Source organism: Nyctereutes procyonoides, unplaced genomic scaffold (genome assembly GCF_905146905.1).
Source record: "Nyctereutes procyonoides isolate TBG_1078 unplaced genomic scaffold, NYPRO_anot_genome, whole genome shotgun sequence".
NCBI lineage: Eukaryota > Metazoa > Chordata > Mammalia > Carnivora > Canidae > Nyctereutes > Nyctereutes procyonoides.
The window spans coordinates 4,376,189-4,403,826 of record NW_026575142.1 but is presented as its reverse complement, the minus strand read 5'-3'; the positions used below and the strand labels follow the sequence as shown (position 1 = coordinate 4,403,826).

Here is a 27,638-nt window from a genome sequence, read left to right as displayed (position 1 = left end):
GTTGTCAGTGGATACTTATACTGCTCCTTTGGGGAATTACACGCAGAGAGCTCCTGACCTAGAGCTTCATATATTATCATATATATATTATCAGAGCTTCATTATATTATCATATAAAATGAGGCCTGCACCTCCCTCTTACTGTTTTCTTGTAATTCAGGAGGATTCATAATTGTATAGCATCCCAATTTTGTTTTGTGGTAACATAGGCAAAATTCAAACTTCTCCAACTATGAATTCTTGTCTGCTATTTAGCTATTTAAAAAGAAAAGAAAACTAAGCTTTTGGGTTTGGGCAGAAGTGAGTCAGAGGTGAAATGATGTATGGTGATATGTCTTACAGGTCTTTAGAAGTTCACTGAATTAAAATGTATTCAATAAGTAGGAGGTTTATAGGAAGTGGAAAAGGTGACTTCTCAAGATTGCTTCATTAATATAATTTCCGTAAGGGATGGTAGAGTAAAACCTAGCAAATATATCTATGGATTTCCAAAAAGAAATTTTGAGCAAAATAAAATAGGGATGATAATAGTAATTCGATAAAAATCATAAGGCTTATTTTTTTTTGTAAAATGATTTTGCCATATTTCTAAATCAAAGAGTAGTTCAGAAGGTAAAGGACTTAGTTTACCCTCTCTTGTCTTCAGGAGATATTTTTTATCAAATTTTGTCAAATTTTAATTTGGATTCATAATATTTATTCAATGAATAATTTTGAACATCCACTCTGTCAGGAATCTGGGCCAATATACTTATGATATTTGGAATCAAACTTATGTATAACAAGCACCTGGAAAAATCAAACTCTTGTATATCAAGCACCTGTGTGTACCATGGAATCCACTCAGTAAATATGGTCATTTTTATTTAAATTCAATTTGTCAACATATAGTATAACACCCAGTGCTTGTCTTATCAATAAATATATTTTTTAGTGAATTAAAGACTAAATGAATAGAACCATTCATTAAAAGAAACACCTGGTCAACTTCATAAAGGCAGCATATTAAAGAGAAATAGTCCTAGAATACATTATTACTTTTCTTGGGTGCAAATATACTGGAGCAGCAGGCTGCCGTCCTGCCTGGCTGGGTAAAGAGTCCTCACTGCTTGCACATTTTACAGAATTAGGTCATCCCCAGGGACAGTGCTCAGCTATGTCACCACATCTACTTTTGGTGGGTGTCCACGTGAATTCACACCATTCTGATGGGCTACGCCCAAGCCTAAGCTACGTTCCTGGTCTGTGTCGAGGCAGTCACTTAGGCACCATTTCAAATTGGAAGCCAAGTTTTTCAAGATGCCAACCCACTTACTTTACCATCTTTACGATCACCGGCAATTTGCATTAGTTCAGTGGCTTCACAGCTGGAGTACTGTGTAAAATTATTCCTTGAGAACCATTCTAAGGAAGACCTATCCACCTCATCTTTAAGGCAGCTACAGAGAACTGGCAAATACAACTGGACAAACGTTGCAGTCTGTCTTTCAACGTGCCTCTCCCCTGGGGACGGAAACATTCTGGCATTTTATGTTGATAAGTGAGTCTTCCAGAATGACTGTCTACTGCAAGTTAATTGCAAACATATGGAGAGTTTGACATTGATGGAAGCCGGTATGTGCATGTCTTCCTAAATCCATACTCTTAAATCGGAGGGCCCCCCGCCAAGATTGATAGAAGAAAGCTCGAGGATCTAGTTTCTAGAAAACTTTACAGAACGTGGCCATGTAATCCAATTAATGTCTCCTGAATTATGCTAGCTTAGACATTGACTCGTAATCGTATAAATGTTGGAAAGCTAAACTACATCGGTTCGCTCAGACAGAAAGTTCATAAATAAGACATTAGTGGCTTAAAGAATGAATATCTCAGTTTCCCAAAGTGTTCAGTTAGGCATTGCGAGTCTTTGTATCACTGAAAGCCATACAATAATAATATGAGACTCCTCTTTAAGACATCTCTTCAAAAATTTTAAGAAATGTTCTAAGAATGGGGGATCCCTGGGTGGCTCAGCAGTTTAGTTCCTGCCTTCAGTCCAGGGCGTGATCCTGGAGACACTGGATCAAGTCTCATGTCGAGCTCCCTGCATGGAGCCTGCTTCTCCCTCTGCCTGTGTCTCTGCCTCTCTTTCTGTGTCTCAAAAATAAATAAATAAATACATACATACTTTTTTTAAAAAGATTTTATTTATTTATTCATGAGAGACACGGAGAGAGAGAGAGATGGAGAGACACAGGCAGAGGGAGAAGCAGGCTCCATGCAGGGAGCCTGATGTGGGACTCGATCCTGGGTCTCCAGGATCACGCCCTGGGCTGAAGGCAGAGCTAAACTGCTGAGCCACCCGGGCTGCCCTACATACGTACTTTAAAAAAAAAAGTGTTCTAAGAATGGGATTTCAATTATATTCTTGTTTTTATGTCCATAAGAAACTTGGATTTTTTTTTAATCTCTTTGATTTGAGGATAGAGTTTATTGGGCAGTGTGGTGGAGGCCATGTACTTGTGCCTCAATTCAAGATCCTATTTGATTAGATTCAGAATAGCCAGCTCTCATAGCTGAATTGGTTTATGATTACACACTATTTGCTCACCCCAAGATACTCTTCTTTAGTCCTAAGGGAAGTGTAGATTATATATAAAAAGCAAAATAATATAACTGCTGATGGGGTATGGCCCTCTACTCCTAAGGTGCATCATAACATAGCTGTTGACTTTGTTAGACTGGTTACTCCAGTTCTAGCAGAGGAGAAATAACTGTGGTACCACAATAAGCATGCCATGGAGAGTCGTTTCTATACCCTGTCGACTGTCACACGCACATTAAGGAACATGGTGACATCAGTTTTACAAAACTTTAACAAAATTGCCATAGCTATTTGGTACAGATAGCTTCTTTCTTATCTTCTCCCTTGGATTTTGATATACATATGCTTTTAAAAAATAAAGATAACTACATAGGTGATCATGCAGTCTGTAAGGCGGCCTAGAAAATGTACAGTCCCTTTCACTTTTCCAGAAAGAATAATATACAAGATGACCTTTAACCATTTTGCAAGTGATTAACAAAAGAGGATAATTCATGAAGTTATTTGCATATTTTGCATAAACTGAAAAAAAGGAATGAAAGATCATTACATAATGTCCAACCTAGGAGAATATAAATTTGGTTCCTAAGAGCAGATGCTGCTATAGGTTTAACACTGTCACATCCTCATATTTCCAAGAGATCTGCAATCATCAATCTTTACTATTTTACTACATTGATTAACAAATTGATTATGCTAAATTTTATCGTAATTAGTTACAGAGTTTTAACTGGAAGTATTGTTCTCATTTCAAATGTAGCCCCAATAGATTACATAATTTTTTAAATTAACTTCTCTGATCTCAGAGATCTTTTGCCTTTAGTTGATGTATTAAGGTTTGTTAGTGTCTATACCTAATGAATGTTCTAAGTTAAATTATTAATTGAATCTAATATAGACTTATGGATTATTATAATTGAAAGTCTATATAAACTTTTTATCTAGTTATTATATTTTAGAAACATAATAATAATTGGTCTATTTGTCTGTATCTCATCTATTTATTACCTATTTCAATAAAATACATGGGACTCGACTATTAGACTGTATTATAGTTAGCTTTTCCATTAGGATAACTGTTTTTAACTCCATGGAAAGTAAACAGTTTTTCTTCCTCCCAATACATAGCATAGATGTTACACATGTTTCTAGAGCACCATTGACTTAATGGGTTGAGATAGAAGGAAGAGGCTTTAAAAATATGTTTATTATTACTCTCTGAGAAGCTGCCTTGAGACATACACACACACACACACACACACACACACACTCTGACTAGAGACTGTAGGAAACAGGAAGGATCATCTACTCCCCATTTTATATAAAACTATCTCTAAACTATCTTTAAGCCATGGTTATCTCATAGACTTTATCTCATGGTTATCTCATAGACTTTTTTCATCTGACACCAGATGAAAACCCACTTTTAGCATTAGAACTATTCACCTTCTAAATTGATAAAGTAGCATACAAGAAAAACTGTTTCAAACTCATGGAGGAAATTGTGGCATATATCAATTTTTATCTGATATTCATAAGGTAGCTCGGTTCGCTACCCATGAGTTAAGCATGGAGAAATTTAGGAATGTTGGGTGGCACATGATTTACAATTTTTTAAAAAAGACACAAAAGACTTTGATTACACTTGGTTTGTTTTTGCTGTTTTTGAAGTGAATACAATGAATTGTAATGCTTCTCTGTAAAAATAATATAATCTTATATAAAAGCCAGTGCATTTGAGCTGGACAGCCCCATGGGCAATTTCTTGTAACATATACATCTGTATATCCATCTGTGAAATACATGGCATTTCCTAGCAACTACCAACTTCAGAACAATACTGCCATCAGTTTGGGCTCACAGTGAAAATCTGAAATGAAGCAATATTCAAGATCATGTTTCACTTGATCTTTACTAAAATATTCCCTTTCCTTTTTAACCTACATCAAGAGATATATGGATGGTTATCTAGATAAGAATCTTCCCTCAGAAGTCATATAAAGAAATGAGTTGGAAAGCTATTCTTGTAATCACCTTATTGCCAGAAGTCTTACTGAGATGGTGTTTGAGGACATGATGTGTTCCTCTTGTGAGAACTAAAAATGATCTGCAAGCCTGGCTTTCACCTAGATGGGCCTATGGGGGCCATGCCTTTGAACATTAATATATCATTAATGCTCAATAGCAATTACCATGCTGAAAAATAATTGGAAAAATGGAACTATCCAAAATTGTTTTCCCTGTGATTAAGCAGAACTTTTTAGCCTTCCAAATCCATACCAATAAACATGAATATCATGCTCTCATTAGGTTTAAAGCCTATGTTCTGACAAGATACATTATTTCATAACTGACATTATTGACTAGTAGTCAGATAAAATGCTTGAGAACTTTTAAGATTAGAAAAAAATGAACAGTTACATGGTAACAGATCCATTATAAAACGGTGACAATAGAAGAGCAGAGCCTGTTTTTCAATTGGGAGATTATTCTAATCTTCAGTTTGAACTCTGGGCCTAAATTTTAAAATGATTCTTCTTGATGTATATGTACCCCAGACATGTCCACTTTTGGAGTTTTGAATGTAAATACCCAAACAAAATACCCTATACTATAGAGAATCATGCAGGTACAGAGGGATGAGTGATTTCAGGTACATTGTGCCACAAAACTCTATTGACTATATTTCCTTGTACAGGGAATTAAATTTGAAAGAGGTGAAGACTAATGGTGAAAGCTGGACAAAGCTATGAAAAATTGTTCTATGTTTTCAATTTCATCTCGTTCTCCACTCTTGGACTATGAAGTGATTTATTCGTGTGAAAAAAAAAAAGCCCTCAGATTCACATTTACTGATGCCCAGTTGAATTTTAGGGACTGCTTTTTTCCAAATTCCAACCACTGAAAGCAGATCAGGACACCAGACTTTAACAAAATCAAATACAACAAGTATTTGAGATTCAAAGTTATTTTACCCATAAGGTTATATTCTTTTATTAATCATATTATCTATAGCGTTTTAAGAATATGGAATTTTATTTTTAAAGCAAAACTCCAACTTGTTTTTACTTGGGAACAATTTTTAAAGCAACTTTCAAATATACAATATAGTATTATTGACTACAGTCGTCAATACAGGTAAGTAGCTAAATAGTGGGGCCACTTCTAAAAAATGTTTTGTGTTCACTGATGCTGTGGTAGGGGCACATCATTTATATGCTCATGATAACATTCCTCTTGATTTGCCTCTGCTGTAGTTATGTAATAAGAAATCAGAGGGGAGGGTTCAGATTGCCATCACAATTTGCATTAATGAAACAGATGTGTTGAGTGACATTGCTTGACATTGGTGTTTAAGTCATTGTTTATCAGTGGAAGACACAAGGTGTGTAGCCAGGTATGGTAAACATTGATTGCTCTCAGGGGAAAAAATAACTGTCAGTGAAGTTGAAAGGAACAGTGGGAACTCACAAAGGACAAAGATTCTATGACAATAATGTAGAATAAAATAGAGAATAACAAAAGCCAAGCCAAAGTGGATAGCTATTACATATAGGTGGATATACATACGTTTATGGTTTTCTATGGTCCCCTAAGAAGAGAATAATTTCATTTGCATTTATGAAATCTAGCTATAAAATGACTCTCTGATTAGAAAGCGTTTTCTAGGAGAACGCAAAAGCCTTGATTCTTATCAGTTGCATTCTTTTTGAGCAACATTCCAAATATCAAATACCACTGTGATGCTTCAATGATGGGATACAATTATATTTAAGCCTCAAGGCACAATGAAAGTGCTGAATGGTTTAATCAAGTAGACAGTATTAGAGCATGTTTCTCAGCAATGTCTCCCTTTAAAACCTCTTCTACTTGCGTAGATCCCTACTGTGGTGTTTATCGGACTCTTCTCCATCTCTGAAAAACCCAGTGATTTTCCCAGAGTGATCTTATTTAGGTTGATACTCTTCGGAGGCTGATTCTGCTCTCAGCTGGATGTTGTCAGGAGTGTCTACTAGTGAGCCTGGTTTATTTTCGTTTGACTTTACTTGCTTGATTAAAATAATTTATATTTTCTGTTCCTTAGCCTCTGCTACTCACAGCTCTAGAAGATGGTAGCCATAGTCTCTTCTCTCAAGGTCTCACACAAGCTTAGGGACTTGGGGAAAAAAAGAAGAAATCATTACTATTTAATGCTAATTATTTAAAATAAGTGGTATATTTGTGATACCCTTCATTAATGAAGGAAATTTTTTTTGAAGGTTTAAAAAGCACTTTTAGGATCAATGTAATTCAGGTTATTTTCTTAACACTAAAATATTGAAAATCCTTATGAAAAACATATATGATTGGGACTAAAACAGCTTGGATAGAAATATATTTGCTGACTAATACTTCTAATTTCAACATTACTCAACATTTGATGGGATATATCTATGGATATTATAAGATTAGAATACAGTACTATCTATTTACTAAACTTTCTAAGATATTTATAAGTTTCTACCACATATATATCATCCTAATAAAGGTAATAAAGAGGACAAAAAGTAAAAGAATTTTTAAGGAAGGCAACATTTGAAATTACATGGTTGTTCTGACACTTTACCCCATGCAATTTTATGGGAATCAGCATGCAGCCTGTAATTACATACCCTTAAAATCAAGTATAACAAGAAATAATTGCCACACAAGGTCATTTCTTGTCATGAGGAAGGTTGAGCAAAAAATAACATATTACTTGTGAAGTTTATAAGGAGTAGTCAAAAAACAGGATCCAAATACATATAGAAAATACAATAAATTAATTAGCAGTTGCCAAAAAGTGATGTGGATTTTATTCAAATTCATTTTTCTTTGTTTCATAATGAAGAATTATCAAGTAACTAATCAGGTATCAAACTGCTTTTAGTAATTACCACCTTGATAATTTCTGTGTAATGCTAGTGGGTCAGCTAATTCTAGGTCATAGTAATCTTAGCAGTGGATTATGGTACATTGCTATTATTTCTTCAGGACTACAAATGGTTGATTTAGTATAATAAAAGACTACGTTCACTGAGCAAGGATTATAGTGAAAGAATCAGGTTGTACTTCGTTACCTGGAATATTCCCTGATACACAGAGAAGTGAAATTAGAAGGCAATCTATAGAGCTCAATTCCAGACTCTACTTTGGCCAGAATTATATTGTATTTTAAAAATGGTAACAAAAGCTATTAGAAGAGGGTTTGAAAATATAAATGGATTAATGTGAAAATAGCTTTTCAAATTTCTGCTTCACTTTAGCTTAGAGATCAGGGCTCTGCTAGCTTGATTATAGCTTCCAGTTTCCCCTCCTAACTTGTATTTGTTGTATATATAACATAAAAAAGAAATATTTTAAAAGTTGAATAAATAATTAAAGCTTTCACTCCCTTAACAAGTCTTTGCTGATTCCCCTGTGAACCATAACATTTCCAAACATATTATATCATTATTTTTATTTATATTTTCAGACCTCATGATCTAAAATGTAGGGTGTCTCTGACCTTTACAAATAACTGAATTGATGTAGCTATTGCCTTCACTCTATCACCCTGATCTAGTCATTTTCTCCTGTCTCAGCAGCTACTAGTTTTATCCTGGATTGTGCAACCTGTTACCTCAAATATACCAATGACATTACAGATCTTTGTTTTGGGTCATCCTACTATCTGTATTATGCATTGTTGTCCCATATTTCTCTAATAACTTTCTCTGCAACTTTGTTCCTCTCTTCAGAACCATAAGTTGATTCCTGAAATGGTTCTATCGAATATCTTTGATTTTTTTAAGGTTTGCCTTTAACCTCCAGGCTTATATAGAGATTGTTCCATTAAACAATTAATTTCAATAGGATTAGGTTGCATAGAAATACTTGACTAGGCCTAAGTGGCCTTTCAAGTCATTAGGGTAAAGCTATTTGCAAAATAGACCTCTTTCCTGATCAAAAGCGTTGTTTATCACTGGGACTCATTCTGTACCTGGAGGTCATTACTCATTATTTTTCTAATTACAGCTTCATTGTAGTCTGTTCAACCTTAGTCTACAACCCCATCTTTTCTCTCATCTGAACTTTTATCATAGTCTTTTGTTCTGTAAGTAGTGTCCACACTTTTTCCCCTTTGAAATATTATGAAACCATTTTTCCTCCTAAAGATCTTAAGTTTTCTTCCATCTCTAAGTTTCTTTATGCTACTTAAATTATATTTCCTAGTATTTACTAATACACGTCTTCATACTGATATTTTATTTCAATGTCCCTAAAATCAGAAAGAGGGAAGGGAGCCGATGAAAAGGGACTCACATACTTGTGATAATTGTGATTTATAATAAGAAATAGGTATTTGGTCTTTGTTACAGTAATGTGGCACAGAGCTCCTAAAACCACTGGAACTTCCAGTGATGAGAGTTATATAGGTTTTTTGTTATGTTAATGAGGTAACTTTTGGATCCCATCTAAGCATAGGGCTGCTTGCCAGGTGTGATTAGAGGATTGGAACTTCCAGTCCCATCTCAGGACCTTCTGGGAGGTGGAGAGAGAGGCTAGAGATTGAGTCCGATCAATCATAACTATGTGATGAAACCTCCATTAAAAAAGCCAAACAAACTCAAAAGTCTGGTTTGGAGAGCTTCCAGGTTGGTGAATATGTGGAGATTCTGGGAGAGTGGTGCCCTTGGAGAGGGCATAGAAGCTCTACGCCCTTTCCCTATATCTCGCTCTATGCATTTCTTCCATCTGGCTGTTCCTGAGTTATATCCTTTTATAACAAACAGATTATCTGGAAAGTAAAATGTTGTTCTGAGTTCTTTAATTGACTTTAGTAGGTCAATTGAACCCAAGGTGAAGGTCTTTGGAACTCCGGCTCTAAAGCCGATTGGTCATAAGTGCAGATGGCAACCTGGACTTGTGATTGGCATCTAAAGTGGGTGGGGTGTGCAGGACCATTTTTGTGGAACTGAGCCCTTAACCCATGGAACCTAATGCTATCTCCAGTTAGGTAGTGTTATAATTGAGTTGAATTGTAGGATACCTGCTGGTGTCCTAAAAATTGCTTGATGGTGTGGGAAAACCTCTCTCTCCTGACATACACTGGAGTTGGGGATCAGAATAGTTGGTTATCAGAAGAGGGATCAGTCAGCATCAGTGATATTTATGTCCTAACTCCCTAGATCTTTAAGACAAGTATGTATTATTCCTATTGTTTAACTGTAAACCAGTGGTTCTTAAACTTTTATTCTATGTAAAAATCCAGGCTTCCAAATAAGGAGGCCTTATTTAAAATGTAGACTCTGTTCCATTTGTTCCATCTTCAGAAAGACTGTCTGAGAATTTGTGTATTTAACATCACTGCAAGTACTTTGGGTTAAGACTACTCTTAGACTCATTCAAGGATGCTTGATGTCTATTGGAGGAAATAAGATTCCAAAAGGAAAGAAACAACTTAAAGTTTAATGTACATAAGGTATTCAAATGAACATATTAATATGTATATGTGTGTATATATGTAAATCTATTGACTGCTTATTTTGGTGCATGCTCAGTCAGTTTGCCTGCCTCATTTCCCTTTGTAAATTATATTTTCTTCAGAAATAGGGGATATTAAACTCTTTAAAAAACTTATGTCACAAAGATATTATGTATACAATGAGCTTTAAATACTGTAATTATATGGGTGCCTAGATGGTTCAGCTGGTTAAGCATCTGACTCTTGATTTCTGCTCAGGTCATGATCTTGGGATTGTGGAATCCTCACTGAGCATGAGGTCTGCTTCAGATTCTCTCTCTCCCTGCCCCTCTGTACCTCCTCCCACTTGCTCATGCTCTCTCTCCCTCAAAAATAAAATCTTTAAAAAAAATACTGTGATTTTAGTACTGACTTGTGTCTTGCTGAACAACTCTTACCCACCAAACCTATTCAGTATTTTTTCAATAAATATTTTGTCTAGTTGACCCAAGAACCTTGTAAAGTAAGTATAACTTCATTCCACTTTTACAAAGAAATTGAAATCCCTACAAGTTCATGAACATATCCTAAGTAAATAAATCTCTCAAGTAGCTGAGCCAAAATTCAAATTTGGCTCCTAATTCTATACTTTTCTTGTAATGTTGTGTGGTTAGTTGTATTTGATTGACTACTTTGTTATGTAAATTATGAGTTTACTGTAAGCCTTTTTTAGTGACGGAATTAAGTATTTTTAAAATCATTAAATTGATTTATTTTCAAATTTAGAAAAATATAGACTTAGATAAGCCTCACATATCATACTGAAGAGAATTTCAAATACACTGAATTTAGTTTTTGTGGGGATCAGACCCTAAGGTGGCACCACAATCCCTGTCTCCTGGCATTCATGCTTTTTGTTTGTCAGCTCCTCAGCAGTGTGAGTGGAACTGGTGATTCCAGCAGGTAGCATGTGCTGGTAATGTGTATGTGGTTCCATGACACTGTAGTGCCTGATTGCCAGAGTTTCTTTCTGTTCTTGTCTTTGGAAAAGCAACTTTTTGTACCACTGCAACGAAAATAATTCTGCTAATACTCTGAGGGAGTTTGGAAGCAGCTCCCTCTGTCCAGCCTCTGATGAGAACCCAGCCCCGGCACGGGTCTAATTGCAGTCTTGTGAATTGTAAGTAGAACACCTATTTAAACTATGACCTTTCACCCACAGCAACTGAGAGAGAAGAAGTGTACATTGTTTTAACCCACCAAGTTTATGGTAATTTGTTATGCAGCAGTGGAAAACTAATACAGTTTTGGTTTGTTTTCATCCTTTGCATCTAATGATTGATTATCTAACCAGACACTGCAGTTTTCTGCTGTAAGCATATATATTGAGAAAGAAGGTTTTTTCTCCCCCTAAATACTAAAACCATTAATTGAAAGAATATTTCTATGTTATATTTGACTGCCAGTGGGTATCGTAACCAATTAATCTTTTTGTCTTTTTGCTCCTTTAGCCCCCATGAATCCTTCATTAATTGAACAGGTTGAGCATGGCTGTATGTCTCAGTGAGCCTATTTTACATTAGCTTTTTATTTACTTTATATTTCCCTACAGTGATTTTTTAAAAATCGTTTTTCCAACTTCTGGTAATGGTGAATATATTACATTTTTTTCTGTTATTTGAGCTGACAAACATTTCCTTGTGTTCAATAAACTAGAGCTCGGGAGAGCTCTCATTTTTATGGCAGCTTTATAATTATACTTTTGAAATGACTGAGAGAGAAGATGCTCTCACCAATGATACTCCTGACCTCTGTCAACCTTTCTCTTGTCCTCAAACATTTCTCCAACATCTACCCTGTGGGATAGGGGATTTAGTATCCAAATAAAATGTGAGTGGGACATGCATGTATTTACTCTACATTAATCCTACAGTCTTTCACATCATCTAGTTTTTGGCCTGGGAAAGACTGTGGGCTAAATTTAAGGTGAAAAAAATAATAAAAAAAAAAATGCCCGGCATAGAGCACAGTGAGATAAACCCAATAATCCTTCAATGTGGTTTTCCTCCACTACAATCCTTTTTCTTCTTGAATATCCTCTCTTTATATAACCTCTAAGGCCTATGCTTCTCAAACATAATATTCATCCCTACCCACATCATGGGCAAAAATGAAATACTAATGCATTAAGGAGGTTTTTTTTTTTTTTTTTGTAAAAACTAAAATATAAAATCATCAGAGAAAATAAAGGCAAATATTTTGACCCTTCAGGAGTGGGGAAATCATAAGAATGTCTGTACACTCAGAAGACATACAAAAGATATACTAATTTGACTGCTTATTAAGAGAAAAATAGCAAAGGGTTGACAAAGTCAACAAAAGCAAGTCATAAAGGAGAAGGCTAATATCTTTAATAAACAAATTTTATACATACATTGTTAAAGAGGAATAGGTTTCAATATAAACATAGAAAAGAAGTGTCCATAGATATTCATGGAGGAGAAAAAGCACGTGAGCAATAAATACATAAAAACGTGATCAACCTCATAGTAGTCAGGGAAACAGAAATTTAAGAAAAAGATTTATCTGGAAGATTGGAAAACTATTAAAATATTTGCAAACATAAATGCTGATGGACTTAAGAATAAACAATCTATTGCAGATCTGAATGTGAATTGCTATGACCTTTTTTGGAAGACAACCTGGTAAGATATATCATGATGAAAATTTCATATTCTTTGGCTCAAATTTAAGGAGTTGCATCCACAGATTTTTCAGCATATCAGAATGTATGCACTTGGCTGCATTTGCTATTTTCTTGATTCCTGCTGATTCATTCCAGCTAAAAATAGGTATTGAGATGTTGGTAGGAATATGTCGGTAGCGTAATACATTGGTAGTGTGATCTAAGGATGGAAATGGAGATGCTAGGCAGAGATTCATTCGGCCCTCTATGTTTACAATTTATTAGGACATCTCTTTCACATACATACCTGTTTTGTTTTGATGTGTTTTCCGGGGTTGGGGATGGAATCCAGTATCGCCTTTCTGCTACACCTGTAACTGTCAGCACCCTAAGACCTGTAAGACTGGGTTGCCAGTCCTAGGGACTCACTTTGTAAATAGCAGATTTCTTTTTAGATAACTTGTTTTTCCTTTCTGCACTCTGTTGTCCATCATCTACTTGTTCATTCTTATGGAAACATTATCAAAATATTTGCCTTTATTTTCTCTGATGATTTTATATTTTAGTTTTTACAAAAAAAAAATAAGAAATTTTATAGGCCATGCCTTTTGATTATGATTCTAACAAAACCAAAAACAAAAAATAAAACTATGAATAAAAATATATTTAAGAAAAAATCTTCTTGAAAGAATGATACCTCTATCATTGATTTCATCCAGTGCTGTCCTAGAGTTCCCAGTCATTAAAGTGAGGCATGACAAAGGAATAAAAAGTTTATGATTTGAAGAAAATGAAAAAAGAAAACTTGTCATCTGCATGTGATGTGATTGCATATGTAAAAATTTCAAAAGACTAGAAAACTATTGCAATTATGAATGTATTAAGTCGATGGATACAAAGATATATAAAATTCATACTCTTAAATAAGACCAACAAAATAGAGTAAGAAAATAAGGTATTTTTTTTGCCATAGCATCAATATATATATAATACCTAAGAATAAAACTAATTAAACATAGACAATACCTCTAAACTGAAAACTACAAAACATTTTTAAGGAGTAAATGTGGGAAAGCATCCTGATGATCTTAGGATAAATATATATATATATATTTCTTAAATGGGACATAGAATCAGTAATCAGGGAGAAAAAAATCAAACCACATGAGAATTCAAAACTTAACACTTATTAAAAGATATTTAAAGAGGGGAAAGGCAAGCCAGCAAGTAAAAGAAGATGTTTATAACATAGATCCAGTGAAGGGAGTTTTGTATCCAATGAATAAAGTATGGATCACTCCCACATATAATTTTTAGAAGACAAGCTAGTAGAAAAAGCTTTAATGGTGTATAAGATGGCATGGGAAGCACTTCTACTGTGTACCAAATTATGATCCCTGTTTCAAGGAAAAGCCCTCCAGTGAGGAGCTGTGAGCTGAACTAGTCATTGTTTTAATGAAACACCATCTCATTTGAAAAATGATAAACTATAGCTATTTCAGCTTGGATATTTTTTATTAAATTTATTGAAAAAATTGTCAGTCATAAGATTTAAGCTTTCAAGAAAAAAAATTAAAATTTTGTATAAATTGCATCTTCTAGTGTTAGCTTGAAAGTGTATAATAGTTTAGACTTCACTGATGAGATACTAACAAATGTCTGGTTTTTTAATATTTTATAATAAATGTGCCAAAATTTGGAAGATCTAACTCAGTAAACTGTAAGTTGGGGAGCAGTGAAATGAAGAGGGAATCTGAAAGGTGTACACCATGAAGTCCTGAGACATTAGAAACCAAGAGAGAAAAATTTGAGTTCTAAGACTGGCAAAGCACCAGGATGTTGGTGGGGCTTTTGGTCTGGCTTGAGATTTGAACGCCAGTCTGTACGTTTCCATAACTGAGTGTTCTCTGCTGAGATGCTTTTGTGTGTTTCATAAGCAGTGATAAGTAAAAAAAAAAAAAAAAAAAAGCAGTGATCATTTACTTAAAGCAACGAACAACTGCTCTAATCATGGAAACTCTTCAACGGCTCCTCGGTCCCTGCTTAATAATGGATTTCTTGGCATGGGACGAGGGCTTCTTTTATCTGGTCTAGTCACATCTTCTGCCCTTTTATGTGTTATTTTTCACCCATTTATTTCTATTACTCAAATATTTTTCACTTTATCACTTGTTTTTTTAGTATGCCTTTTTTCTGCTTGAACTTTCATTCACTGTCATTTTTTTTTGAATGAAGAACTCCAGGTTTACCTAAAGCATCTCTTCTTTCTCTGTCATCTTTGCATATCATGTATTCCCCAAAATAACATTTACCTTAATAAATCTTATTTATCTTCACTGATGGACTGTAAGAATCGCCCAGGGGTAATTCTTTTTTAGATTAGCATTTCTAGCATTTAGCATTATTTCTTGGTATATATAAGCAATGTACATAAATGAATAAGTCGATGATAGCAGATAAAAGGAGGGACATAGTGACATTAAGCTTTGGGATTCACTGTTGTCCAAAGAGTCTACAAAGGAAAGGTGTTGGAAGAGTAGGAATAGAAATTAGAAGTTGAATTTTCTCACCTTTCTACACATCCTCAACAACATCTAGTGGAATCAGGGATAATGAAATACTTGATTTAACAGAGAGATCCTGCCTTCAAGTTAAGATAACCGAGCAAGTTGAATAAAGGAGGGAAAATTGGCTAGTAACAAATTGTTCCATCTGAATTACAAGGTCGGATGAATCTACAAAAACTAATACAAAGGTCAGCAAAGTGTTTTCTCTAGAATTTAAGGGTTTTTTTTATTAAAGATTTTTATTTATTTATCCATGAGAGACACAGAGAGAGAGAGAGGCAGAGACACAGGCAGAGGGAGAAGCAGACTCCATGCAGGGAGCCCAATGTTGGACTCGATCCCAGGACCCCGGGGTCACGCCCTAGGCCTTAGGCGGCGCTAAACCGCTGAGCCACCGGGGCTGCCCTAGAATTTAAGTTTTATTTAGGATATTATCTCCCCTTTTTGAATTTTAGTTGTAAGTATTCATGAAACTGAATCATATTTTTAAACACTTTGATGTAATAATTACACTATTTCTATGATTTGTGTTTTGTTTTCACTAGTTTTTCTCTCACTGAATTCCCTCCACCCCTCTCTTGATCTTCTTTTTCCGATTATAGGCCTCTATGCCATTTTTATTCTCATGTGAGCCTCTCTTTTTTGGCTACTTCCTCGCTCTTTTCCATTTGATACCTTTGACAATCTCAGGATTCCACCGATGGGGATATAATTGATATGGAACCAGTCATTATCACCTCTCACTGAGAGTTCTGTGATAGCTTTCCAAATAATCTCTCTTCTTTTCTCTCCCATATTTTGGAGAATTGTATTTTTATTCTAAATATTTGCATGCCTTTCTTGAGGACTTGCCCCTACTTGTGGGAGGATTATAGATGTGTCTTTTGACCCCATGGCTTGCTGTGGTCAATGAAATGTGATTAGAAGTAACGCAGAGCACTTTTGTACAGAAACTTTAAGAGCCAGCTCCTGGTCCAGCCTATCTTTTTTATTTTTTTTTTCCCTTTGATATAAGACCGGTATTGTCCCAGAGGGCAACTGTTCTATCAGAGGAAAGTCAACATGGAACAGAGCTATAGCTGACCCACAATGGCTGTGTGATGTGAGAGAACAAACAAACAAAAAAACCCTTATTTTTCTTTGCTTTTTAAGCCTCTGAAATTGTAGCGCTGTCTGCGACTATAGTAGAATTTAGTCAACACTGAGTCATCGTCTCTCGCTACACCCAGTCTTTTCTCAGTGCAGTAGCCAGAGTATTTATTAATTTATTTTTAAAGCTTTATTTATTTGAAAAAAAATTATTTGAGAGAGCATGTACACACGGAGTCTCGGAGAGGGAGAAGCAGACTCCCCGCTGAGCAGGGAGCCCAGGTGAGCTTGATCCCAGGACTCCAGGATCATGACCTGAGCCAAAGGCAGGCCTTTAAGCGACTGAACCCCCAGGCGCCCTGCGAGAGTGAGTTTTTAAGACTCAATCAGTTTGTCCAATTCACCTTATTTAAACTCTGACATGCTTCTCCATTCCACATGAGTAAAAGACAAAGTTTTGCATTGACGGAGGAGACCCCTCTGATGGGCCTCCTCCCTTTCAGCCTTAGCTCTGTGACTGCAGCATTTATTTCTCCCCTCTCTCAGGGAACATCAAGCCACCAGGCCCTCTGGTTCCTCCTTGAATAAGCCCCAACTTCAGGAATCTTGCATAGAGCGTTCCCTCTGCCTTCTGGCTGGCTCCCTCACCTGCTTCCTGCCTTTGCTCAGATGCTACTTTCTCAACGAGGCAGAGGGGGAATCATCCCATTTAAAATTGCAACCTGTCAACTAATCCCTCTCCCCACCAACTGCATATGCCATCTCCTCTTTAGCCTGATTGATGTTTATTTTTCTATTATTATTTATTATTTACTGTCTGTTACCAGTCTACAGAATGTAAGTTTTGTGAGATCGGGACTGTTGGTCTCTTGTTCACACAACAGTGAATAGAATATCCCCTGATACCATGGTAGGCGCTTTTTGGTGATATGCATGGGACAGAGAAAAAAAAAAAAAAAACGCTAGCCACTCACTACTTATTTCATGTTGATCTCAGTTGATCTGTGAAGTCCTAATCTATCTGTCTTTATTAAAACCAATTTGCCAGAGAGGAGACTGTGTGTGTAAGGCCAGACTATATCACACACACACACACACACACACACATTTGGCAATCTGAAGCCTGCTGTTATGACAAGAACCCTAGAAAAAAAAATGCCAGATAAGTGAAATGTGCATTTGGCTTTTCACTGCCTTCTAGGGACTCATTATTTTTTTTTGAATAAAAGAGGGAAGAATTGTAATTATTCAGGTGACCAAATGTAATTTTTTGATATGTTTTATATATGAAAAAAAACAAAGGGACCAGAAACACTAAGTGACTTTCATATTGCTCTTCTTTCCTTCACTCTAACCCAAAAGTCAAACAAATGAGTCAGGGAGCAGGGTGAGAACAGACTGGGGAAACTGGAAATCCAATCATGGCCCTCTCACATTGAAGATTTCCCATCCTAACACAGGCCCCAAGTGGAGAGAGCAAGAAAGCTTAGGAGTAAATGAAAAATTAAAACCTTGATATTAGGTCGATCAGACTGGATTTTTATTACCAGAAAATAAATAAATTGGTGGAGCTAGTTAGAAGGTCTATGATTAAAAAAAAAAAGGTTAAATTGTTGTCCTTGAATGCTGTTGATGCCAGCTTTCACTAATGCAGTTATATTATTTTAGAGAAGTATATTTAAAATTTTATTCTATTTAATGATGACTTTTGAATTGGTCTTTGCAAGTTGATCATTGAGCCTTCCTTTTTACAGACCCTCTTAAAACCAAATGTATCTGTAGAGGCTGCTTTTAGGTGACCCGCTTGAACAAAGGAACCCCGAGTGGGGTAGAACCCCGGTGGGGCCCACGGTGACCCACCTGGAATACAAACAGACCCATTAGGGCACCCACCTCCATTATCCATAAGCCCTAGCTGACCAACGCGTTATTTACACCCAAACACAGTTACCAAGAAAGGAAAATTCCCTAGGCCTAGGTTTCCCTACTTCTTCACCTTCCCCCTTAACTGTAGCCTCCCGACGGTCTCCTGGCAGGCAGGGTCTCCTCTGCTGTACTGCCTGCTGCTCTCTGCAGTGTATTCAGTAAACTCCTATCTCCTTTGCCTCAGGTGAATTCTCTCACTGCCCACGCCACTGGCTTTCACCACATAGGGTCACCCCACAGTATCCTGTTTTTAATTAATACCTTGTATAATGATAGGGTTGTATTAATTTTGCTTGATTTTTGGTAATCCTCTGGGAATCCTTAGAGACTATCTTCTTGCTTTTGGCTCGGAGGAGGCAAAGGGGCAGCTGTCTTGGGTCATCCTGCACCCGGGTTCATCCGACAGCAGCTGCCTCCACCATGCTGCCTAGGTCCAAGCCCCATGAGATCGAAGCATGTACCTGAGACACTGGTGGCAGCGCCGGTGCCACATGTTTCCTGGCCCCAAAGATGGGCCAACTGCGTCTGCCTCCAAAAAAGGTTGGTTTGACTTCGCCAAGGCAACTAGTGATTGGAAGGGTCTGAGGAGTACAGTGAAACGGACTCTTCATAACAGACAGGCCCAGATTGAAGTGGGTCCTTTTGCTTCTGCCCTGATTATCAAAACCTTCAAGGACCCGCCAAGAGACAGGAAGAAGCAAAAACAAAACAAAAACATTAAGCACAGTGGGAATATCACTTCTGATGAGATTGTCAACATTGCCTGACAAATGTGGCCCCACTCCTTACCCTGAGAACTTTCTGGCACCATTAAAGAGATCCTGGGGACTGCCCAGTCTGTGGGCTGCATGTTGATGGCCACCACCCTCATGACGTCATAGGTGGCCTTAATAGTGGTGCAGTAGAATGCCCAGCTAGTTAAGAACTATAAAGCAAAGCATTTCAATAAAGCATCATTAAAAAAAAGAAAACTAAAGAAAATATCTTAATTTTCTTTCTTTCATCATGTTCCATTTCACAGTTATTTTTGGTGTGTAATCTCTCAATCAGATTATTTGAAATCCTGACTCTTGTTACGTGTTACACGTTCCTTCACACAGAGGATGTATTTCATTCACAGTATCCATTGCCACAGTAGTGCCCAGTGCCTTTAAGAGACCATTTTTTTAAGATTAAGGAAATGTCTCTGAGAAAATAAAGTTTAATTGAGAAAGATGAATATGCGGTTATAAAAGCAATTATAGGGGTATCTGGGTGACTTAGTGAGGCAGCCCATTCTTGATTTTGGCTCAGGTCATGATCTCTGGGTGTGAGATCAAGCCCTGCAATGGGCTCTATACTCAGCAGGGAGTCTGCTTGAGACCCTTCTCCCTTTGTCCCTCCCTTGCTTCCATGCTCATTCTCTCTAATGTAAATACATCTTTTTTTTAATAGTAATTATAAAGATTTCTGACTGGATATAGAAGGAAAGTATTATTTAGCTATTTTCATTTAGGTCTTTCTACAATGCACTTCAAGGCCCTTGGGAAAACCTAGTCATAGAGGATATAAAAATTCAGAGATGTAATATTTTTGTTTAAGAGAAGCTAAGGAGTTAGTTTGCTAAGCTAATCTTTTGCATAAAATCAGGAACTCTTCACATTTAAACATTTTTAATTTTATTTTAAAAATAAGAATGCTCTTAGTCTGGTTAATGATGACCTCTTCTATTTGTCAAGAATTTTATGATGGAAGGAACAATTTTACATTGGTTTCTGGGATTTATTTCATGACAACCAGATGGAGAATGGTTGTTTTGAAATTTACCTAAGGTCTAACAGGAACTCAGGCTTTGTTTTTGCCACACTTCACTACTTTTTTACCATGGGAAAGGAAAGTGGTGATCCCATGTCTTGCATTTGGGGGAAAAAAAAAACCCCACAAAATTTGACTCTCTCAGCCATGAAATTTGAGGGCATCTTAAAGATTAAAGTAGGGATCCCTGGGTGGCGCAGTGGCTTAGCGCCTGCCTTTGACCCAGGGCGCGATCCTGGAGACCCGGGATCGAATCCCACGTCGGGCTCACGGTGCATGGAGCCTGCTTCTCCCCTTGCCTGTGTCTCTGCCTCTCTCTCTCTCTCTCTCTCTCTCTCTCTCTCTCTGACTGTCATAAATAAATAAATAAAAATTAAAAAAAAACATTTAAAGATTAAAGTATACTGTGCCTTAGAAATTCTAATACCAATCTGATACCAGGCCGAAGGATATAAAACATGATTTGAATATTACAATAACCTCAGGCCACTGGCTGTAACAAAATGTTGAACCGTATTTGATTTATAAAATATCTTCAACACAAAGTCATCTGTTTAGGTCTTTCCTTCCATAAAGTTATAATTTAGATGAAATTTGTCTTTAGTGCACTCAATCTCCTTTTACTCATTTTTTTTATTCTAGCTAGACAAATTTTTTTTTAAGATTGCTATTCAAAAAAAAAAAAGATTGCTATTCAATTCATTTTTCCCACATAAAAACTTACTCTGGCAAGATTTGACAAAAGTATTAAAAATGATATGTAAAAGCCTAATGAGACTTAATGCGTTAGCTCTCTGTGATATCTGCAGTTATTTTAAGACAAAGAAATGTCAGGTATTAGCAAGCCAGTTGAGAGAGAGCTGAGGTGAAAATCAAGTCTTTATTCTCTGAATTTGGACAACAAATTACCTCTTAACTCATTCACTTTGCTTTGCCATGTAATGGTAAAGTTAGCAAGCAAACAACAAAAAAAGAAATAAACTTTAAGAAGGATTGATTGAAGAATTTTTGATAAATATATAACATGGCATATTATGTAACTAGTTTTAATGAAAGCTAGATTTAATTAGATTTAATGAAAATTAGATTAGACATATTTCCATGAAGAGATGTCATTTGTCTATTATATGTGGGAAAAGAATCCATATTAGATGAAACTATATAATAGAATTCATTTTACAGAAGAGTAGAAAATCATGATGTATTCATATAGATAAATATTTCAAAGAGCAGACACCATAGGGGACACTGATTACTTCAGGAATAGTGAGATTGGAGGAGGAAAGTTAAGATTACTAACATTTTCTTTTTACAACTTTGCACCGTTCACTTTCTTAAAACTATATTTCTTTCTATAATTAAAAAAATTAATAAAAACAGGAACACACAAATAATAACTTGAAAAACTTTAAGCTGATATTTGCTGACTGACATGAACAGAATCAGGGGAGCAAATATGACCACATACCAGTCACTTCTTCCCATGTTGTTCCCAAGGAAAGCATTAGGGAAAATCTGGACGAAGAAGGAAAATTCCATTCTGACCTAGTAACTCCCACCTAGTTCTGCAGGAAAATTCTTGTTTGCCAAACGGTTCTTTGTTCTGTCAGTTAAATTAGAAAAAAGAAAAAACAAGAGCGTAGCATAGGATTAAAGGCTGTAGGTTAAGGGGAAGTATGTGGGTTTGCAGGGAAGGATATTTGGTGTGAGCAGTGGTAAGGCCAGCTTACCATGCATGGAGAGAAGATGGAAGAAAGAGGGTACATTATTAAAATCCTTGCATTGATGAACATATCAGCCTCAAAGTGTTGGAGATGTACAAATAAAGATCCATAGTTTGATTCTTTGGCTTTCAGACTTCATGTTTTTTCTTTAATACCATGACTGTACTCTGAAGAGAGACCATCTGAGTCATGGCCCTGATGTTTTAAAAATAACACTTTTCTTAGATTTGTGTCTAGTCAAAACCCATAATGCAGACAACTGTGTAATATGTTGTTTTAGTGAGTTTTGCACGATAAACCTGCCTAACAAACAGCCCAGCCGGGCCAGTGATTTACCGTGAGAGACGTGGTCTTGATGTCTGGGAGGTGGGCGGGGTGGCTGTTCTTCATTCAGCAAGTCAGCTTCACATCTGCTCTGCAGATTTTTCATTCCGAGGCCCAGGCAAGATCTTCCGATGGCAGAAGCACAAAGGCACAAACCAGGCCACGCCAGCTGGTGTGACACTCTTGTTAGATGCGGTGCATGTTATGTTCACATGGGGCTGGTCAGAGCAAATCCTAGAGATAAACCCAAAGTGGGAGTGACAGAGGAGTATGCTCCACCCCAAGAGGAAGGCACTGCAGAGGCAAATGGAAAAGGATATGAAGTCCCTAATTCTATTACAGGGAGAGAGTGGAGAGCTGATAGCTGCAATCCAAGCTGGGGCTGGATTACACGAGTGTTCTTTCTTCGTAAACTAATTAGGTTTAAAAGGCTTCAGTCCTAACTCTATGGCAAAGATGCTCTTTTCCCAAATCCCCTGTCCACTACAACCTCAAAGCCTTGGCTAGGCTCTCACCCACCATGACTTAAGGTGGCGCAGGAGAAGCAGAATAGAGAAACATGAGAAATCCTGAGAAGTCCAGGTTTTCCTGGACTTCCTGCCACTTACTATTTCTGTCCTGTGGACAGAGAGACAGAGTCAGAGTTGGAGAGAGAACTTTGTCAAAAAAAAAAAAAAAAAAAGAACTTTGTCCATGTAAAATGTAGAACCGCGTTGTGATTGGATGTGCTCCTGTCAATGTATTAGAAGATAAGCCGTAGCAACTATTTCTGGGATAAATTGGAAGGTAAAGAAAGTTTGGAGGCCTGAAACTTTTCTCTCTGCTTAACCAGTGCACTAGAGGACATCTGTCCTTTTTTTTTTTTTTTTTTTTTTTTTGGCTTGCCCGGCACTTATTTTCACATTTTCTGGCAAAACCATTATTTCCCCATTTGTATTCTGTGTGTTTTGAGTAAGATTGATTCAAACTCTGTGGCCATGTGACCCAGGCTTGAGTAATCAAAACATTGTATCCCAGTGATTAATTCAGGGGTGAGAAGGTGACTCAGAGCCCTGGAAACTCTATTCTAGAACTTTTGTTGGAACAAGTGGAAAGAAAGAGTCCTCTCTACCTGCCTACTGGGGTTGGTGTTAGGATGATATATACGTCGATGAGTATAGGCAGCCATCTTTCCATTGTGTGGAGGGGAGTTGAGAATTTAACCAGGCCCAGCTATATAGAAAATGGAATGGTGAAAGTGGCGCGTCCTTGTGTCATTATTTTATTCTCTGTATCCAGACGTGCCCGAAAATACCCTGAGGTTTTCAAATTAGATGAGTCAAGATATTAGCGGTTTTGGTTGGTTAATTTTTTTGGGGTTTTTTTGCTTGTCATTTTACTACGAAATGGCTTCTTGACTAGTTAGTATTAGTGTCTACATTTTATGTAGTTATCATTAGTATCTAGCAAAACTTTATAAAGCCTATGCCTATAATAAAAAAAAAAAAGATGCACACAATTGGGAAGGAATTACCACAAAGTAGATTTTTTTTTCTTTTTAAAACACAGTTTATCTTGATTCTAAATGAAAAGGAAAGGGAATGATGACAGTAACAAACAAAATTTCACTCCTGGATATTGTGATGTGACTAACGTGGTCTTAGATTTGAAATTCAGGAAGGAGACTACTGCATTTCAAAACAGTTAAATATGCAGATCCAAAAAACAGAGGAAGCTTTTTACACTGCCACATTCACTCCAAAGCTCATCATCTCCTTCAGTGTCCCAAAGATTAAGCATCTGTTCTGCTTAGCTGTATAATAAAGTGGCCAAAATGGTGTACCACTCCCATCATAGGACAGCTGCCTATAAATCTAGACTTCAGACCCTGGGCTCCAGCTGCAACTTTCTTATAGGTTGTCATCTGGATGAGCAGTTGTCTGAGCAACCTCTAGATTGTGCTCATCCTGTGTTGGCAAAGCTGAGTCCAGACAACGTCTGGTGCGGCAAGAGCAGTCATGGCAACCAACTCCAAGTTAGAGTCTCCAAATGGTTTTCTAGAAAGACAGAGGAAGGGTTTTTCAAAGTTGTAGTTACTTCTGGCAGAAATGTCCTAGTATTATTGAAGGTTCTTCTTTGGGTGGAAGACAATAGATTTGGCCTTACCTGTCTTGTGCTTATTGTCCACTTTGTGGCCACACAGCACAGAAGGGATTTTCCACGTACTCATACCAGTTCTCTCTGTCTCTATGCACATTCTCGTAAGCAACCCTTGCTGTTACATCAAGAGTTACGATGGCACACCGGGCTTGGAGGTGGTACCTACCACCCGTCAGCCTAGCACATTTCTCCTGACCAGCCATATCCCATACATTGAACTTAGTATAATGTAAATGTGATTATATAACAAATATTTTCTGTGATTGAAAGTTATAAAAACATTTTTCTCAAAGAGGGATTGATAATTTACCTGCAGATTTGGGCCATTAGAGGACCTGAGTTCTAGCCTAATTCCATGCTTTGTGATTTTGGAGAAAATTACCTAGCTTTTTGGCTGACAGCAACAACTACAGAATAAGGGGGCCAAATTAAATCACTTCTAAAGACGTTTCCATCTTTAAAATGCTATCATCTCTGCCATATTGCTTCTATTAGTTGCACTTTAAATATCATGCTTTCCTAAATAAATGGAATATTACCTTCATATTTTCATGAATGCTCATATACCCATAGAGCAAAATCTGTCATTTATTTCAGTTTTTCAGAAATAACTATATTCTTAGGCAGATAGAACTGAGTAGGGGAATCAAAACATGACAAAGTGGTTTAATTTACGTAATGTCAACTTTTGTCTCCTAAGCAGAACAGAACGAAGATAATGCTGACCAAATTGCTCTGCATAATGCATTGTGTAACTCTATGGCTCATGCTGACACACTTATTTATCTGAGAGAGAGAAAACTTATGCAATGTGTTGATGCCTTGAGAAGTATATTCTCAAACATTTTAAGTGCTTAATTATAAGTTAAACACTGAAAACATGGCGCAGAGAGGTGACTTACTCTGGGACCATTGTAAACTTGAATTATTATTGAACAAACTGGAGAGGTTTGAAAGTGGAATACCGAGAGATTTCTTAAGACCTAATTTTCTATACTGGATTAGTGAAAGTTCTTATGGTTTATTAATTTGTATCCCCTTTAGAAATCTTTTTATTTATCTTATTTCTTACATTTGCTTGAAAAAATCCTTATGAGTATTTGAGTTAGAATAAAAATAAAAGGGCTTTTAACGTTCTTCTTGTTGCCTAGTTCAATAGAAATTGCAGATAAGGAGAATGCTATTAAAATAGTTTTAAGTGTGTCTTTATTCCTGTACAAACTCATTGGGTATTAAAATGCACACATGCACATACGTATCATTAAAGTATTTAGATAAAAGTAGATAAAATAGGAACAAAGTTTCCTTTAAAAACATTGTCTGATAATATAAATATTACTAATTTGTACTTGTTTAACAAAGTTAATTGAAGCTGCTTAAAATAATGGGTACCACGAAAATGATTAAAATAAATAGTTGAGGGCAGCCCTGGTGGCTCAGCGGTTTAGCGCCACCTTCAGCCCAGGGTGTGATCCTGGAGACCTGGGACTGAGTCCCACGTCGGGTTCCCTGCATGGAGCCTGCTTCTCCTTCTACCTGTGTGTCTCTGCCTCTCTCTCTCTCTCTCTCTCTCTCTCTCTCTCTCTGTGTGTGTGTGTGTATGTGTGTCTCTCATGAATAATAAATAAAATCTTTAAAAAAATAAATGAGAAATTAGGTAAATGAAAAATAAGGTTAGGAAGAAAACAAAAGCAGGGATTCAAAGAACACAGGTAGAAATGCATATCATAGGTCTTACATAGTTATTGGAGGTGGGGCACACATTTAACCCTGTTTTACTGAAAGCAAGATAAAAATACAAAATATGTTGTTAGCAAGATAAATTTAAATCTACTGTTATGAGAAAACAGGTGTTTCTGGAACTGAGACTCATGAGTAATATGTTTCTTTCGTGAAATCTTCTAGACAATGCACAAAATTAAAAGATGCTTTGTGACATAATGGACAATATACTCAATGGAGCCTTATAAGTACGATCATGCATTTTGGTGTTTGTTTTGAGAGAGGGAGAGAGAGCATAAGCAGGGGGAGGGGCAGAGGGAGAGGGAAAAATTTAAGATTAATCTTCATCTTAATCTTAAAATCACTAAGCCTGGAGCCCGACATGGGACTTGATTCCCATGACTCTGAGATCATGACCTGATCTGAAATCAAAGAGTCAGACTTAACCCCCTGAGCCACCCAGGCATCCCAATAAAATAATGAATTTAATACAACTTTTAAAAAGTTAATGTTCTTTTGGATTGGTTGATGACAAGACATTGTAGTGAAGTCCAGTAAGAGTGATTTTTTATGTTGAGCAGAAATAGGACAGCCTGTTTGCATTGACTTCAAGCTATTAAACACTGAATATTTAACCTATTATAATAGTCTTTTGGACAAGGAGCTGTATTTCTGTAGATTATGAGTCAAACAGGATTCTGCTTCCTTCGTTGTAGTACGTGCAGTTTGATTTTTACCCCTGAGTGAGCTGGATGCTATCTTGAATACAATTAATTTCATAAGACACAAAGCTTGCTAACCTGTTAGGTAGTTGGTTATAAAGATGGAAACTCCTAGATGCTTTCCTTGTGCTTTGCAGGTGCTTGAGCTCTGGTATTGAACAGAAAGCTCTCAAAAGCTTGAAGGACGTGGTTGCCAATATGGGCTCATTGGCCATTTTGTGTGAGGTGGTGCATAAAACAATCCAGAGGAAACTCCGTTCTTCACGGCTGTCTTCCTAAGAGCTGCATTGGAAGCTTTAGTCACTGGGAATTAATTTATACTCACACACACAATCTAATAATAATAATCTCTTTGAAAGATTTAGATAAAAATGGAGACGTGAAATTTCTTCTGCAGTATAAATTAATCCAAGTGTACTATGGAAGAAATATAGTGTTCCTTACAAACTTCACAGAGGTAAAAAGTGGAAATGTAGCAGGAATGATGATGTATAACTAGTCTATGAGTTTGTCTTATTGAAAATATACGTGCTTAGAAGGAGTGGAAAAAAGTGGGCTGACAATGTTTGCAGTTGTTGTCATTTGCAGGATTGGAGGATTTGGACTATTTTTGTTATTGTTCATTTACGTTTTTGGTGGTTTTTTTTCCCATATGTTCTATACATTTTTTGAGTTTTCTACGATGAACATGTGTTCTGCAATCAGGGAAATTAATGATGACTCTTTTTTTTTATGACTCTTACTTCAAATTGATCATCCTGAAAAATATTCACAGCAACCAGATTTAGTGAAGTCACTATTAAATTTATGATGGTCTTTGGATCTTTTAGCAGGAATGCTCTAGAACTAGAGTATGCTTTTTTACATCAAATCAAACCTATGATTTTCTAAGTTGA

At 36.5% G+C, this 27,638-nt stretch overlaps 2 pseudogenes; one reads left to right on the top strand and one right to left on the bottom strand.

The window, feature by feature from the left end:
• Positions 1 to 18,668: 18,668 nt before the first annotated feature.
• On the top strand, positions 18,669 to 19,239 carry LOC129498952 (60S ribosomal protein L12-like; annotated as a pseudogene).
• A 4,809-nt stretch (positions 19,240 to 24,048) lies between these two features.
• LOC129498789 (GTP-binding nuclear protein Ran-like) lies at positions 24,049 to 27,366 on the bottom strand (annotated as a pseudogene).
• Between the last annotated feature and the right edge of the window lie 272 nt (positions 27,367 to 27,638).